General features: G+C 32.9%; 1 long non-coding RNA gene across 1 annotated transcript; it reads right to left on the bottom strand.

Moving 5' to 3' along the window:
- Positions 1-10,850: 10,850 nt before the first annotated feature.
- Positions 10,851-11,316, bottom strand: LOC127868087 (uncharacterized). Its single transcript, XR_008043882.1, has 2 exons — positions 11,171-11,316; positions 10,851-10,957 (listed from the first exon to the last, which is right to left on the bottom strand). It is a non-coding gene; the product is annotated as an uncharacterized LOC127868087 (long non-coding RNA).
- Between the last annotated feature and the right edge of the window lie 4,962 nt (positions 11,317-16,278).

The following is a 16,278-nucleotide window of genomic DNA, read 5'->3' as shown; positions in this document are numbered from 1 at the left end:
CTAGTAAGCCCCAAGGCAACACGCTTTATCCTTATTCCCATCGCATGTCGCTTGTTAGTTTGTCACAATACTGAAAAGGTGGGGGTTCCCTCGCGTACTCCTTCCTCCCCGAAAAGAACAAGGTCACACCAGAATTGTCAATCGTTAACACAAACTTGTATAGCTGGCAATTGCAGCTATCATTCGCTAAAACTTTCGTGGGTCTGGCAAGTTCATTAGTTTGGAGTGCTTGAACAAATTTCAAGTCCGCACAACCACAGCCCCAGTTCTGACAACAGGGTCTGCACGACAGAAGCAGTACATGAGATGAAATTACATAATAATACATTCAAAGAACAAACGCTCAGCTAATGTGTACCTGACATATTGTTTTCAGACTAAAAAACAACAACACGTAAATAAATGACAAAAAACTCGCATGGCTTCCTGCTTTGCCATGACTGTTGGAAACGCCGGTCAAGTAAATATAATAAAATATGTTCGAAACAGGATACAAATTAATTTGCAAATATGACAACATCTACCGATTTCTGTATTACTTAATATGTATAAACTAACGTTTGATGTAAACAAGTTGGACATAACTTTGTAAGGCGATACGCAATTACATAATTCGCGTAACAGCAATGCTGTATGGCGATAGTTATGACGATTATTTAACGGAATATACCATAATAATTATATGTTTATACCTTCAATATACCTTTAATAAACGTTGTAAAGTATGTTTGGAATTGTTAAGATCTCAAATAGAAGTAAGTAGCTCGATATCCAATCGTAATCAAAAAAATGTTTCTCATTTTCAAAATATGAGGGTTCTTAATCTCCAATTTAGGGGTACTTTGAAAATAGTTTCAATATTGATAACCTTGGGTTATCTCATAATAACCTATGGGTTAACACGAGTTTTAGGAATCAATTTAAAGAAACTTCTTTGCTCATTTTCGTTATATTTCGTAATTGGCAATCTGGATTTAATAGACTAAATATGAGTTGCATTATGGCGATTAACGAGTGTAAATGATTTTGGGTTACTTCTAAGTACATTTTTTCTTTTAAGTTGTACATGACGCAAACATACAATCATTATTTTATATGATTGTATTTCAGATTACGACGAAAATGATTCTCATTTCGTATTTTTGCCTTAATGAAAAAAGAAATATTCTCGTTATTTAACCTATTTATCCTTCTTAGCCATCTTGCTGACTGATATAATATTGATCTGTGTAAATCGAACGTCAGATTAAAATGTGGATCCATAATTGTCTAAAAATCTGCTACGCCAATTTTGTCGGAATACTTATTATAATCATGAGAAATAATTGTGCCCGGAAGATATTGGACGTTAGCTGGCAATGAAATGCGTCCTATTACCTGAACTATGCTGTCGGTCAATATGGCTTCACTTAGCACTCTTGTAAGGATATCATGGAAATGATGGAAAGGATAATATGTATCTGGACTATCACATCTAGTTCCTGAACAGAGCATTGTACATCTGCACCGAATCAGTCGAGAATGTAAGTTGTCCATCACCGCTTTCTGTTTATAGTATATGAATGGTGTGACAAATGAACAGATGAACAGATGAAACTGGAGTTATACATATTCTTCATTTATTCCCTGGCGAAAGCAAAATTGAGGGAAATGCATTTAAACTTCTAATAAACAATTCTTAAGATATAAATTGTTTGCATGTTCCCCACGTAAGAAGAAACACGAATGGCGCCAGATACTCCTATTCAATATTCTTAGCCTAGTTCTGTCAAATCTTAATTCTATGCATGCGCATAAGTGTAATACCATAGGCTAATATGTACGACTCTTTCCGATTTTACAGATTTTTTCGTTTAAAGGAAGTCTCTTCTTAACGAAAATCCAGTTTAGGCATTAATTGTCATCCCTCATTAGCACAGGCTAATTTGGAATGGACCTTAACACACATGCAATAAGCAAATATTTTCCAGAAGGAGGGTTTTTTCTTATTTGAGCGAGTGATAACGAGAATCATATTTAATTAAGCACTCAACTTAGATCTTACCACATGTACAAACTCAAATAAAAACTCATCAACTGAGATCTAACCACATGTACAAACTCAAATGAAATCTCATCAACTGAGATCTTACCACATGTACATACTCAATTGAAATATCATCAACTGAGATCTCACATGTACAAACTCAAATGCAATCTAATCAACTGAGATCTTACCACATGTACAAACTCAAATGAAATCCCATCAACTGAGATCTTACCACATGTACAAATTCAAATGAAATCTCGTAAACTGAGATCTTACCACATGTACAAACTTAAATAAAATATCATTAACTGCGATCTTACCACATGTACAAACTCAAATAAAATCTCATTAACTGCGATCTTACCACATGTACAAACTCAAATAAAATCTCATTAACTGCGATCTTACCACATGTACAAACTCAAATAAAATCTCATTAACTGCGATCTTACAACTCAAATGCAATGTCAACTGAACATGTAATGTATGGATTAATTATAAATCACTCGAATTTTGGTTGCAATAAGACAGATTGTTTAAAGGGGCTTTTAACAGATTTTGGCATGTTTTGAAGTTTGTCATTAAATGCTTTATATTGATAAATGTAAACATAAGATATAAAAAGCTCCAGTAAAAAAATCAAGAATAAATTAAAACAAGAAAGAAAAAAGGTAACCCTCAGCAGGGCTCGAACCCCTGGCCCCTGGAGTAAAAGTAGTACCCACTTAGACCACTCGGCTATCCTTCCGGATACAATACCTGACGTATTTTATACATATTATAAGCAATCCTCGTAGTTTCACAGAATATAACGACAACAACAGAACTCTCCAAATTATTTATTCGTTTTGCGTTGCAACGCTTTATAATTTTCTGGATTTTAAATCGTCAAAAGATGCATATAACGGTTATTTTAGGGCATGGTAAATGTTCAGCATTACTGTTTCCTCACAAATATCATGACTAAAACGAAAATTTGCGAATCTGAAACAACTTTTTTCAATTTTGTCAATTTACCAGAACGTGAAAAGGGCCTTTTAAGAGTTAACGTTTTAACAAAAATATCGATACATCTTTGTAAAATTATTCGTATAAAGGTCATGAATCCATATTTGTGATGGTAGGTAAGATTTTAGATACTCTTTAGACCCAAATCAACGTATATGAATGCAATTGGCCTTTAAGAAACATACAGGTTTATCCAAATAAAAGCAGTATATCTTAAAACACTAACGGACCGTACAATTAAAACGTTGATGACATTAATTTTTACAAACTTGATGAAATAAACCTTGCATCATCTATGATTTACGATATTTTTGTTATTATATTATATTATATTCATATATTATAAATGCAATTATATTCCAGCAACATACAATCAAACAGGCATATTGTTTAAAAGTTAGACATTCTAACGTAAGATCATTTATAGAAGCCCTCAATATACAACTTCATTTGACAAAGAGACAGCCAGTATAGAGCGCTTTACCTGTGTATAAAACGGCGTGTAAATATTGTACTCTCTGTTTTTGTTGGAATGCATATAAAATGCATGTTAATGCCAGTAGTACTTTCAGAACACTTATTAGGACGCCATATTAACGATCTTTTTGCAATGCACAAACAATTGTAAATGCAAACTGGCTACGTGGGGTAATTACTGCGGAAGCAATATGCAAACATTCTCATTTTTTAGCCAAACACTTCATTTGTACATTTGTCGTGTGTTTTTATGTAGTACATCGGCAAAGTATTGAGTGGAATACCTTTTGAATATCACTTCGTGTTTGAAATGTGTTATGTGTGCAGAAAACGTAATAAAAATGATCTTTACATTAAAATGATTTGCTATCAGGACTAAATATACTAAATATACTTATTTCGATTAGATGTTTCGTCGCATTATCCATACATGATTATCTGATCAAGGAATACAAATAAAAGATCATTCTTTGGTTACAAATAAATTGTTGGTTTGTTTTTCATAAATATTTCCAAAACAATAAGGGCCTCTATACCGTAAAAGTATTTCCCACTGTAATACGTATGTTCAACGACAGAAATTGTCTAAACATATATGTGCAACACATTTTTCTTTAAATGCAAATTTTTGTATTCATTATAGTAAAGTTTGATCAATTTTGGAAAAAAACACGGTTACATCAAATTAAGTGTAGGATCGGCATCAACAGTTAGGGTCGGTCTGGTAAGAAGAAACTAATTTTTATTTTTTATTTGAAGCCTTGAATCATCATTCTTGATATTTGGATCTAACAGTTACACTTATAAATTGAGTCAAAAGTATCCATTTAATTATTTGAGTCTTGTGTTTGATCTTAACGAGCCACAGAATGCATCTATGTTTCTGTTGTTGAATTCGACTTTTCAGCAGATTTACACAACAATAACATCTATAACATGTAATTCTTAACATTACAGCACTCCTATATATTATGCAGTTTTACCACACATCAGTTTCATATATCTTGCAACTACATGGATGCATTGTAAGGAAAGCCTTCGGGGAACCCCGCTTAAATACATATACTTATATAGTAAATATCGGGATTTTATTTTTTCGCGGAACTTTCACTTTCCGCGAAAAACCAATGCCAGCATGGTCATAAAACACTACATACAAATCGAAATCTAAAAAGCCCATAGCATTGAAATATAATAATGCATTTAACGAATAATAAGCCAACAGCAAAGTAATTTATCTTTTAACTGTGTAAAGTGCATGCGCAGAAAAAAAAACAATGCTTGCCTGAGTTATAGTTCGTTGTAATTACGATATTACTGGTTTACAGGAAACTAAAACCGACTATTATGATGAATTAGAATTAAATTGGGTTAAAATGCATTTTTGAAAACAGAAAATAATTCTCTGTACGTAAATCAGGCGGAATAAGTTAAAAGCGAAATCTGCAAAAATGTCATAGTTATTCAGTCAAGCAGTAAATTTGTATTGTGGTTTAAACTTTCTCAATATTTAACGAAAAATGAGGATATAGTGTGCGGTGTTGTATATGTACCAACTGAAAACTCTGCGTATGTTAATGATGATCCGTTTTCCGATAGCCAGATAGAAATTGATTTAGAGATAGATACATGTACAGTAATATAATTATGTATGTTTGGGGATTGTACAAAACAGTTAGCAGACTATGTTAAACCTGATCATGATATTCTTTGTGAATTACACTTAGATGACATTTACAACGATTTAATATACGATGACAAACCGTTTTTAGAATCAAGTATGACCATTACTTGAAATAACCAAGATAAAACGGCAAATGGTTTTGGCTACAAGTAAATACATTTCTTACAAAGAAACCGACTGTTTATATTAAAGGGACCTTTTCACGTGTTGGTAAATTGACAAAAAATAAAAAAAATCGTTGTAGTTATGATATTTGTGAGGAAACAATAATACTGAACATTTACCATGCTCTCAAAAATCCATTATATGCATCTTTTGACGATTTACAAACCTGAAAATGATAAAGCGTTGCAACGCGAAACGATTGAATAATTTGGAGAGTTCTGTTTGTGTCGTTATATTTTGTGATACTTCGACGATTGTTTATATACAGTATAAAAAGCATCACTGATTGTATGAGCACGGATGGCCGAGTGTTCTAAGCGAAAGACTTAAACTCCAGAAGTCAGTGGTTCGAGCCCAGTTGAGGGTTACTGTTTAATTTCTTTAATTGTATTCTTTTTTTTACTGGAGCTTTTTAGATCCAATGTTTACATTTTTCAATATAAAGCATTTACTGATAAACTTAAAGCGAGATTATAATATTTTGTATATGTATTAAATTGTAATATATTGATAAAATATGTTACAATAACACAAAATAGGCTAGAAAAATTATACATCGAAGACGAATTTCATAAAATGCAGCAAAGACAAATTAGCGCCCCGAGCCGATTGTGACGAAGATATTTCGTGCATATTTTCCTACAATAACCGAAGCATTTGTCTTTTTAGTTAGTGTTCGAGTGTCGAATGAATAGATATCGTTGCAGGAATTTAAAATGAACCGTTAAACTAAATTTAGATTCACATCGTATATGCATGATGTACATGCTGGCGAAATCGACTGTACAGCCTTTTTCGATTTCAGAATTAAATATCTGGTTTATTTCGCATTTTTTGACACATGTTCTTCTTAGCTTTTATTTCAATTCATATTAAAATATATGTTTAGTAAGTTTTCTACACATTTGATATAAATTAATAAATATTTGACAAAATCGTATACTCTCGCTTTAAATAAAGCCAAAATCTGTGATAAAGCCCCTTTAAATGACAGAACAAAAGGTAACCTTATGGGTAAATTCACTTGTAAAAATTCAAGCAGCATATACTATTTTTTCAGTTCTCATACGTTATTTAAGTATGAAATCAATACAGAATGTTTAGATGTTTTCCATTACTTTCGGATGTGCACAATCCCGTTTCTATGCTGCTCGAATTTCAAAATTATCATAACAGAAATATTGTCACTGTTACCAATACATGTATATGTTTAAATGATTGTGAAAATGTTTATGTTCGTGAGAATTGTATTGTTGATGATGTCGATAATGCTAATAATAATTATAATGCTAATAACAATACTGATGACAATAATGATTATGATGATGATAATAGTAATAATAATAACAAGAGCATCGCATAACGGGTGCGACGCTCGGCTGCGGGTGCAGATTTGAATAGATGAAAGCTTGCCAGAATATTTTTTTAGAGGTCAATGACCTTGACCTTTGACCTAGTGACCCAAAAATGGGTGTGGCATGTAGAACTCATCGAGGTGCAGCTACATATGAAGTTTCAAAGTTGTAGGTTGAATCACTTTGATTTTAGAGCCAGTGTTCAAAACCTTGACAAAATGTCAAGGTTTTGCGGACGGCGGACACGACACGACGAGCTGGCTATGACAATTCCGCGGGTTTTCTCCGAAAACAGCCGAGTTAATAGTAATAATTATAATAATAATAATAACAATAATAGTAAGAATAATAAAAATAATTCAAACGTGAAATTGTGGTATCATGATAAATTTAATGCTTTTGTGGAAAATATTAGTACTTTAAATGTCAATGACATCATCCGGAATCTCGAAGCTTTTGAAAACGCGGATACTTATTCAATACGTGACATGGACCATATAGTCTCCCTAATTGATTCTCTGTATCAAAACAGTTGTGAAATCAGCTTTGGCACTCATAAAAATGAAAATGAATTAAAATATAGTAACGAGCCCAAATGGCACGACCGAACTTGTAAAGAAGCCCGGACAAATTTTTACCGTGCCAAATATTTATATAATACTAAGAAATCTGAAGCGCATCGTCTTAATCTAAAAAGCAAAAGTAAGTAAGTAAGTAAAATATACAAGAAAACCATTAATCAATGTTATAACACATTCAAAAAGAAAAATGCTCAAAAATTAAATCCTTGAAAAACACAAACCCGAGAGTTTTCTGTAAAACTATTTCACGCAAATAACGCAATACGGTTGAAGCAAATGTTGCGTTGCTGGAAAAACATTTAAAACTGTAAATGGCGACGACACTGTCTTTGATTTCAATAGAGATGAATCACAGCAAACTACCGTATATAAAAACGAGTGACTTAATGCGAAGAAATCGAACAATGTATACATTTGTTTAAAATAACAAAGCATGCGGTATCGATACTATGTCGAACGAACACATTAAAGAATCATTTATTAAAGATGTATATGTAAAATTATTTAAATTAGTATTTAACTCTGGTATTGTACCCTAGCAATTGGACTATAGGGCTAATTAATCCAATTTGTAAAAATAAAGGTTCTGAAAACGATCCTTCATACTACAGACCAAGCACTTTATTGAGCTGTATGAGTAAATGCTTCACCTCAATCTTAAACATACGTTTAGAACAATTTATCTTGAAATATGACCTTATGGACAAGTATAAAGCGGGTTTCCATAAAAAAAATCAACAGCTAACAATATGTTTGTCTTATATGCGCTGATTAATATTCTTAGAACTCAAAAGAAAAAATTGTTTTGTGCATTTATCGATTTAAAGTCTGCATTTGATACGATCAATACGTCATTATTGTGGTATACGTTAGGCCAACACAGTATAAGTGTAAAGTTCTTAAATATTGTCAAAAATATGTACAAAAACGCCAAATGTTCAGTTGGAGTAAGGAAAGGACAAAATTTATCGCCATACTATTTCCATTCTTTTTTTACATTCTTGTTTCGATAATAGTTGATACGTAGATGGGTAACATTTCCATATCTATTCAAATGACAATGATGTGTTAAATGTTGTAAAACTATTTGTGTTGTACGCTGACGACACTGTAATCGTAGCAGAGTCAGCTAACGATCTACACAATTGTTTAAATGTGTATTCTCAATATTGTGACACATGGAAACTGTTAACACAGATAGGTAAAAAATTGTTATATTTACCAAAGGTAGAAAAGCTTATCATGTATTTCACTATGAAAAACATCCCCTTGAAGTTGTTAAGAATTATAAATACCTCGGCATTTTATTCAATAGTAGCGGCTCTTTTTTACAGACAAAAAAGAATATAGCCGAAACAGGCAACCAAAGCTATGTACTGTCTTATCATTAAATGTAGTAATCTTGCTTTACAAATAAATATGAAAAAATGATCTATTTAATATAATTAAATTAATTCTGATTAAAAATATACTATTGTGCGGTTGTGAATCTTGGGGATTTGGAAACAACTATGTATTAGAAAAAGTTCAGTTGATTTTTTTTGAAAATTATATTAGGGGTTAAGGCTAATACAGCATCGTGTATTATATACGGAGAAACTGGTGTCAAACCTCTCCAAATTGATATTGAAATTGGAATGATATCTTTTTGGTGCCTAAATTAGTCCATTTTACTGTGTTTTAAATTAGCACATCAAATTAACAACATTTTATTTAATATACATTATAAAGAAGTGAAACTCCAGCTGCTGGTGTAGTATTGAATTATTATTATAAACAATTAGTTGGTCCTTTATTTAAGGCAAGTGACCGATTGCCAAAACAGTACAAAACAAGACAATACAGCACAATACAAAACAACATAAACACAAATAAGAATAAAGCTTGGGTCACCGCGTTGGAACGGACAATGCAAAGCATTGGGGGTTAAAACCGGTTTTGGAGCGCTCAACCTCACACTTGGCCCAGCAATATTCATAATACATGTACGTGTAAATAAAATTTAACCTCATAGCATTGTAACTCAAATTAAACAATAATAAAAGGGAATTAAAACGCATTCAATTTAATTACAATTTAATTACTCAATGGTATTGAAGATACCAGAGCAACTACAACTTTTTTAGGAACGATGGAATGAAACTATGAAAAAGTGTCAACATGCAATGGGAAGCATTTAGTTCGATTTGATAGAGTGTATACGGAACATGTTTGTTAAATGTGGAATGATGAATATTTGGCAAGCTCATGATTTTCCAAATTGCACCTGGCTCATTCAAAGTATGAAACAAAAACTAACGGATCTGTTTATAAACGAATGGTACTCAATTATAAATAGTTCTTGTAAATGCAGTAATTATAGATTGATTAAAAACACTGTTGGTTTTGAATCGTACATCCTAAAAACTCCAAAGAAATTTTTATAATACATGTACATGATACGAATTCGCACAAGAAATAACAGGTTACCCGTCGACACTGGAAGTTGGCATGGAATAGAATCGAACTAAATACTGTGTTGTTTATGTTACTCGAATACTCATATTGGCGATGAATTTCCTTATTTACTTGAATGTAATGCCATCAATTACATGAGACCAAATATGATAAAATTTAAAACGCTAATGTCCATTGATTTTCATAACCACAGTGCGTACAGGAAACTATGTTTGTTCGTTAAAGAAATATTGAAACAGTCTTAATGTAAAACGTGTTCTACATGTACGTGTTTGCACCTCTATACATTAACATATTGTATTTTTAACCTATGCTCTCAATGTTAAAATAGTGTTCGTATGTGTTGTATAACATGTAAATATTATCTCCCTTTAAATTTAAAAAATGCTGTATTCTACATGTACGTGTTTGCACCTCTATACATAAACTTATTGTATTTTTCACCTATGCTCTCAATGTTTAAATAGTGTTCGTATGTGTTGTATAACATGTAAATATTATCTCCCTTTAAATGTAAAAAAATGCTGTATTGTATTGTATGTAGCCCCGGCAACTATGTACCTATTGATGCACTTTGTATAATTGTTGCTCATGTTGTCATGTTATGAACTGAGCTTAAACTTAATGAACTTGGAAAAACTTGAAATAAATATCATGAAATTGTATAAAACGTTTTATCAAGCTTTTGTATACAGTAAGAAAAATTGAAACCTTTGATGGAATTGATATTTATTACGCTAATTCAACGTCGGAGATTAATACACAGTAATATATTTCAAGTTACAGTTACCATATAAACTACATAGAAACCAACGTGTGTTTTTGAACATACAGTTCAATCTTTATATTCAGAACGAAATTGAACTTCATACGGAAAATATGAAAACAATATCTAGAAATATTATGTTAAAGTTGCAATACTTGTTTCGGGCTTATTAACATTTTTGGAAATATAATTCCAGTCTTTGAAATTCAGATTTAAATCTACAAGCAAGTCGGGCTAGTACTATGGGAATATGAACAAGCCCGAGTCAGATTTTACTAGCTCAAACATTTTTGTTAAAAATGCAGATAAACATAACATAAAACATCCGAAGAAGCATTCATTTATTCAATCTTTAGAATACAATACAAATCTCTTATTATTTTCATCCTCATCCAAGTTAGCTTCCTCGTCATCTGAGCCAGCCTCTTTCAGATCCTGAAATAAGAAGAAATTAATTTCACACACGGATTTCAATCAAATCACAATTATAAATATATACATAAAGTTTAGGTAAAATATTAGCAGAAATGTATCCCATATATTCATGTGAAAGAGAGAGCAAACCTGAACCACCAGAAAATATATAAGCAATTAAGTGCCAGGTTATTCTACAAAAAGCCAGTTGACAAATGCGTCAATCACAGTTACCTCAGATTCGCATTCCTCAACGACGTACTTGAATGACAACTGTTCGGCCATTACTCTCTGCGTCCCGAACGCAACGCAAAACATTTATTTTACATAATAGTAATCCTGGAACCACAAAACCATGCGCTTTATGCGCAGTAATCCAATTATCGGCTGATTGCCCAGCATGTGTGCGCAGTGTGTTAAAACATAAGCGGCTGTTGATTTAAGCGGCTCAAAACATTGTTTACAAATATTGAAAATGAAAGTGGAACTGGTTTTCTGTTTAATTAATTGTACAAGCACGTCGGGCTTGTAATATTGGATTTCCTACAAGCCCGAAAGAAAAAATACTAGTTTTTTGCTGTCGGACTAGTGCGAATTTCGACGACTGTAATTCATTAAATTGATTCTATAAATTAATGAAGCATTATTGATTTTGTATAAGTTTTGCAACCTTTAAAATGTAGTGTTGGTTGCCTTCTCAGAAAATATGCTACTTTTGATACAGTTATTTATTTAAGAAGTCCAATATATATGGGAGTTTTTTGGTATAGAATAATTGATACAAGTTTAAAATGCTTATTTAAACGTCTTTTTGCTATCAATTTTTTGTTCTTGTACATTTTGAAAACGTATTGTGTACCTTAACCCATTTCAGACTGGTCGAAACAAAAAAACACGCACAAACAGTAAAGCCACAATCAATACTTGGTAAAGAAGTGTAATAAGTTTCTCCAAAATAATAATGACGTTGTTACCTCCCATCGGACAAAGTCCTGCCATGATAGTTTAGTAAACCTTCGGATGATTGATCAATAAATTATTACTTGTAACATAGCGATTGATGTTCTTGTTTATGAAATAAATGTCGACGTATGGGATATTTAAGAAGGTCTTAGACCTCGACCGATTTAATTACAGAAGCGTCAAAGGCGTTAAGAACATGAAATATTGCTAAAGGAGATTTATCAAAATGTAGTACAAAACAACAACATTATACACAAAATCTTTAATCAAAATACACGATAACCGATATATACCGGTAAGCGTACTTCTTGATTTAGATAAACAGAACGCAGAAATTTTTTCTTCAGATGTCTTAAATTTGGTATACATATTGTATTGCCATTCTTCACCATTGACACGTCTTAAGAGATTTGCATGAAAATTACTTGCAGGCCCTTGCATTTGTAAATAAATGCACCGAACGTTGGGTTCATTCGTCCATTCTCTCTTTAAGCAAGTAAATTTGTGGATGGATTGACAGCGTTACAGAACGGTTAAAATGACTTAAAATAAAGAAAAAGCTGTGTTTGTCTTTTAAGTAATTCTTTTGCGCTGATCTGAATAACCAAAATCATAAGCAGGAGAGAAATCTTGCGATTGTGAAAAAAAAAATTACAGTATATCAATGACCACGTCAGTGTATGGTACACGGAGTTTATTATAGAAGTGTTTGGAATCATCTCGGCTTTGCGTACATAATTTGCCTTTATGGTCACATCCAATCAGGGAAAGAAGTGAACATAGGAAAGGTACATCGCATTTAGTCGGAATATTTATATAGCGTATTAGTGCATGAAATGTCTAATAGGTTCAATATTGCAAACGACGTACTTTTCGACCATAATCTACGTATACCGACATGAATAAGCCCTAGGTTGCGACAAATGCGTCGATTCTTATAATATTTTCCTATGATCTATTCTTATTCAGCCCGACAGCTATGTCGAAGGTTTGATCCCAGGCCAAGCACTGTTGTTCAAGGTTTTCCGAACCGGCATCCAATCTGTTGGATCAGCGATTGTTTGAGTCTTGCCGAATTAGGATGATTAGAGCTACAACCGTCACGATAACAAAGGCATATTACATTCCTGTGACCTTTGACCGCACGATGGTATCTAGATCAGTACACTCTGTCAAAACTGTCCTCGTTGGAGGAATGTCTATGCCATATATTAATGGTTTATGACTTACATGTGCATGTACAATATACGCGTATGCTCATAAATATTACCAGTACAGGTACAGTGGGTGGGGTTGATGAGCCTGATTGTACTGAACACTTGCTATCGTTTCATGTTTTTGTCAGTAAAGTACCCAGTGAATCTTCACAGTTACGGCCATTTCATTCACTAGTAACAACAAGCTTTTAAGGCTATAAAACTAACGTGCACTGTACTGCAATTTTAATGTGTTTTACGATGACGGTATTGTCATATGAGAAGTTCGAATATAGAAAATGGAGGCTGAAATAAAACAAAATGGAGTAAAAGCCCTAGTCCGATCAAATGAGACACGTAGAATAAAACTTGTATGTGCATATTTTGTGAGGTTGTTGTGATACTGGTCTTTACCCATGTTTTTACACTGTATAAGAACACGTTTTCTTACCTAATTTTTACTTTTTCTTACCCTTAAGATTTTACGATTTTTTAATCGTGTTACCTCTGGAGCGTGAATAGCTTTGTATGGAACATTTGAGCAAACTAGTTAGAGGAACACGATACTTTAACACCAAATATTGATACCCTGATTGATACCCTGATTAAAAAGAAATTTTTTGAAGTTATTGCACAACAGGTATATAATCATTTTACATCCTGTGGGGTGGCTAGTTTTGACTCAAGTGACAAATGTGCACAAATTTGACAGATAAACACTATATGATGTGACACTATATGCAATACAACACACGTTTGGGCCTTGCGATGGGGGCACAGGATTTCAAAAAATGTTGTAGGGGACCACCAAATAGTGTTACAAACCAAGCATTTCATCCCCGACCCCAGTGGTTTTAGAGAATAAGATTTATAAAGTCATTACAAATATAAGTATATTTTAATCATTTGGCATTTGGGGCGTTGTTGGTTTTGACTCAGGCGGCATGACTGAAAAAACTTAGTAGAGGACCACTGGAGGAAGTTACTCACCAAATATGAGACCCATTTAGAGAGAATAATAGGAATATTGGTTTAAATTTTCATTTTATAAAAAATATAGCTTAGCTGCTGTGGCCTGCATGTGCAACGAAACGAAAAACGAAACTATTGGAATCACTTTAAAAGAGAATCACACAAAGAATGCATGTGATGTTAAAATAAAATCCGTCAATTATTTAACGGATAAGTCGTTAGAGAAAAAACAGACGCACTTCGCGAACGCACAAATGGACGACGGGCACCTCGGTATCCTACAAGCTACCCATGAGAAGTATATGTTCAGGTGATTAAAAAAAAGTCTACATTGCATATCATGATCAAGTGCATGTATAAACGTGTTCGTAAAGAGCAATACAAAACAACTTTAGGCTGTTTTTTTTAATCCCACAGTTAAATAATGCAGCGTTCCGTATTTGATATACACCCTTTGCTAAGCTAATAACATACTCTTAATAAACACTGTCTGCTATTTCAGATTTGTCTCAGACTTTTGTTTGCACTAAACTTCAATTAAGCCCACACACGCGTAGTTCATAGGCATCAATACATGCCAATATAATTAATTATGTATGTTCTTATTAATTCGACATTTTTGACGATGCTGCTAAGCATCGTCTAAGTTATCATATCATGAAAAAATTCTTCACAATGGCAACCTATGTAAAAGACCGAGCCAGTCCGATTGAGATAGCTCGGTTTTTCTAATCGGCATACCTCGCTGATTATCATTGATAAAGGTATTGGAAGCTCAGCTATAAATAGGACAGCATATTCTGGGAAAAGATTTAATAATAGTTTGAAAACGTTAATTTTAAATCAGTTATATTCAATCCAGTATATGTTTATAGATCAATGAAACAACTATGCATTTTCTGAATTGTATTTGACATTTGTCGTGATTCAGTAATGAATTGCGAATTAAAACGTGTATAATTAACGTTCAACGCGATCATGAGTGTAAAGAAAACGAATTATTTCGAACCTGCCATTTGTAAACGTTGTAGCGACTATGGCATATAAACAGCATAATAGCCGTATCATATCTGCGATACTCGCTCTTCTGCGTGCTTACTCATTTTGTATATTTTATGAACATAAATTACAGAGCCACATCAGTGCACATACTATGTTTGACAATTCATTCGTTTGTTGGATATTGTTTGCTGTTTTAAACACATATTAGGTCATATCGCGGAGATTTAGTTAACCTTACCATGTATTCATGGGCGAACGCACGTATTCAAGTGCTCTAACGACTATGTGCTCATACCCACTTTCGATCGGGAATTATCATGAAATTATTGCCGTACGTAATGACCAAACATGCCTAAGCTTATTGAATTAGAGAAAAAGAACGATAATCAAAAGAGAAAACGTATATGTTCATGCACATGGGATTGTGAAATCACGTCCGTACACATAGCATCATTAACTTAGGAAAGGAAACAACGAAATATAAAGTTTGGTATGATATACATGTGAAATTAAAGAGCATGGTGGAATTGAAGAGCATGTCAAGTTTTTAATTTATATGCTGAAACGTAATGTTATGACCCACAAACGTTTTACTGTAACAGACAGTTTTTTTAAGATAAGTGGTACAGAAAATACACGTCGAATACCTTTTTAAAGATATTTCTTGTTATATTTGATCGAGAATGTAACCCGCCTCCCAGTTTCGCTAAAAGGATCAAGTTCCCCACGGGTACTACTTCCCCGTACCCCCAATTTTTTTTCGTACCCTACATTTTTCCTGCCCATTTTTTTTTCGTACCCAAATTTTTGCTCGTAACCAAAATTTTTTTCGTACCCATTTTTTTCCTACCCAAATTTTTTTCGTAACCAATTCTTTTTACTTACTTAATTTTTTTTTGGCATAATTTTTGTACCCAAAATTTTCGTACCCATTTTTTTTCCTACCCAAAATTTTCGTACTCATTTACACAATTGTGGTGATGTAGATAAACTTAAATATATGCTGTTATATCAATCCTCTTCAAAAGCATCGTCACGCCAGTACTGTCAGTACTTTGATTTCATATTTATAACAAGTTAAACTAACAACAAGCAGACTCATCTATAGCATACTTCTTCCATGAGGTGCAGTTGTAAGATCGAAAAAAGCTGTAGAAAACACATATAACGTAAAAGTACAGCTACATAATCGATTGACTTCAACACTGT

The sequence above is a fragment of the Dreissena polymorpha genome, chromosome 2 (assembly GCF_020536995.1).
Source record: "Dreissena polymorpha isolate Duluth1 chromosome 2, UMN_Dpol_1.0, whole genome shotgun sequence".
NCBI lineage: Eukaryota > Metazoa > Mollusca > Bivalvia > Myida > Dreissenidae > Dreissena > Dreissena polymorpha.
Note: the sequence above shows the minus strand (reverse complement) of the source record. Positions and strands in the feature narration are given on the sequence as shown.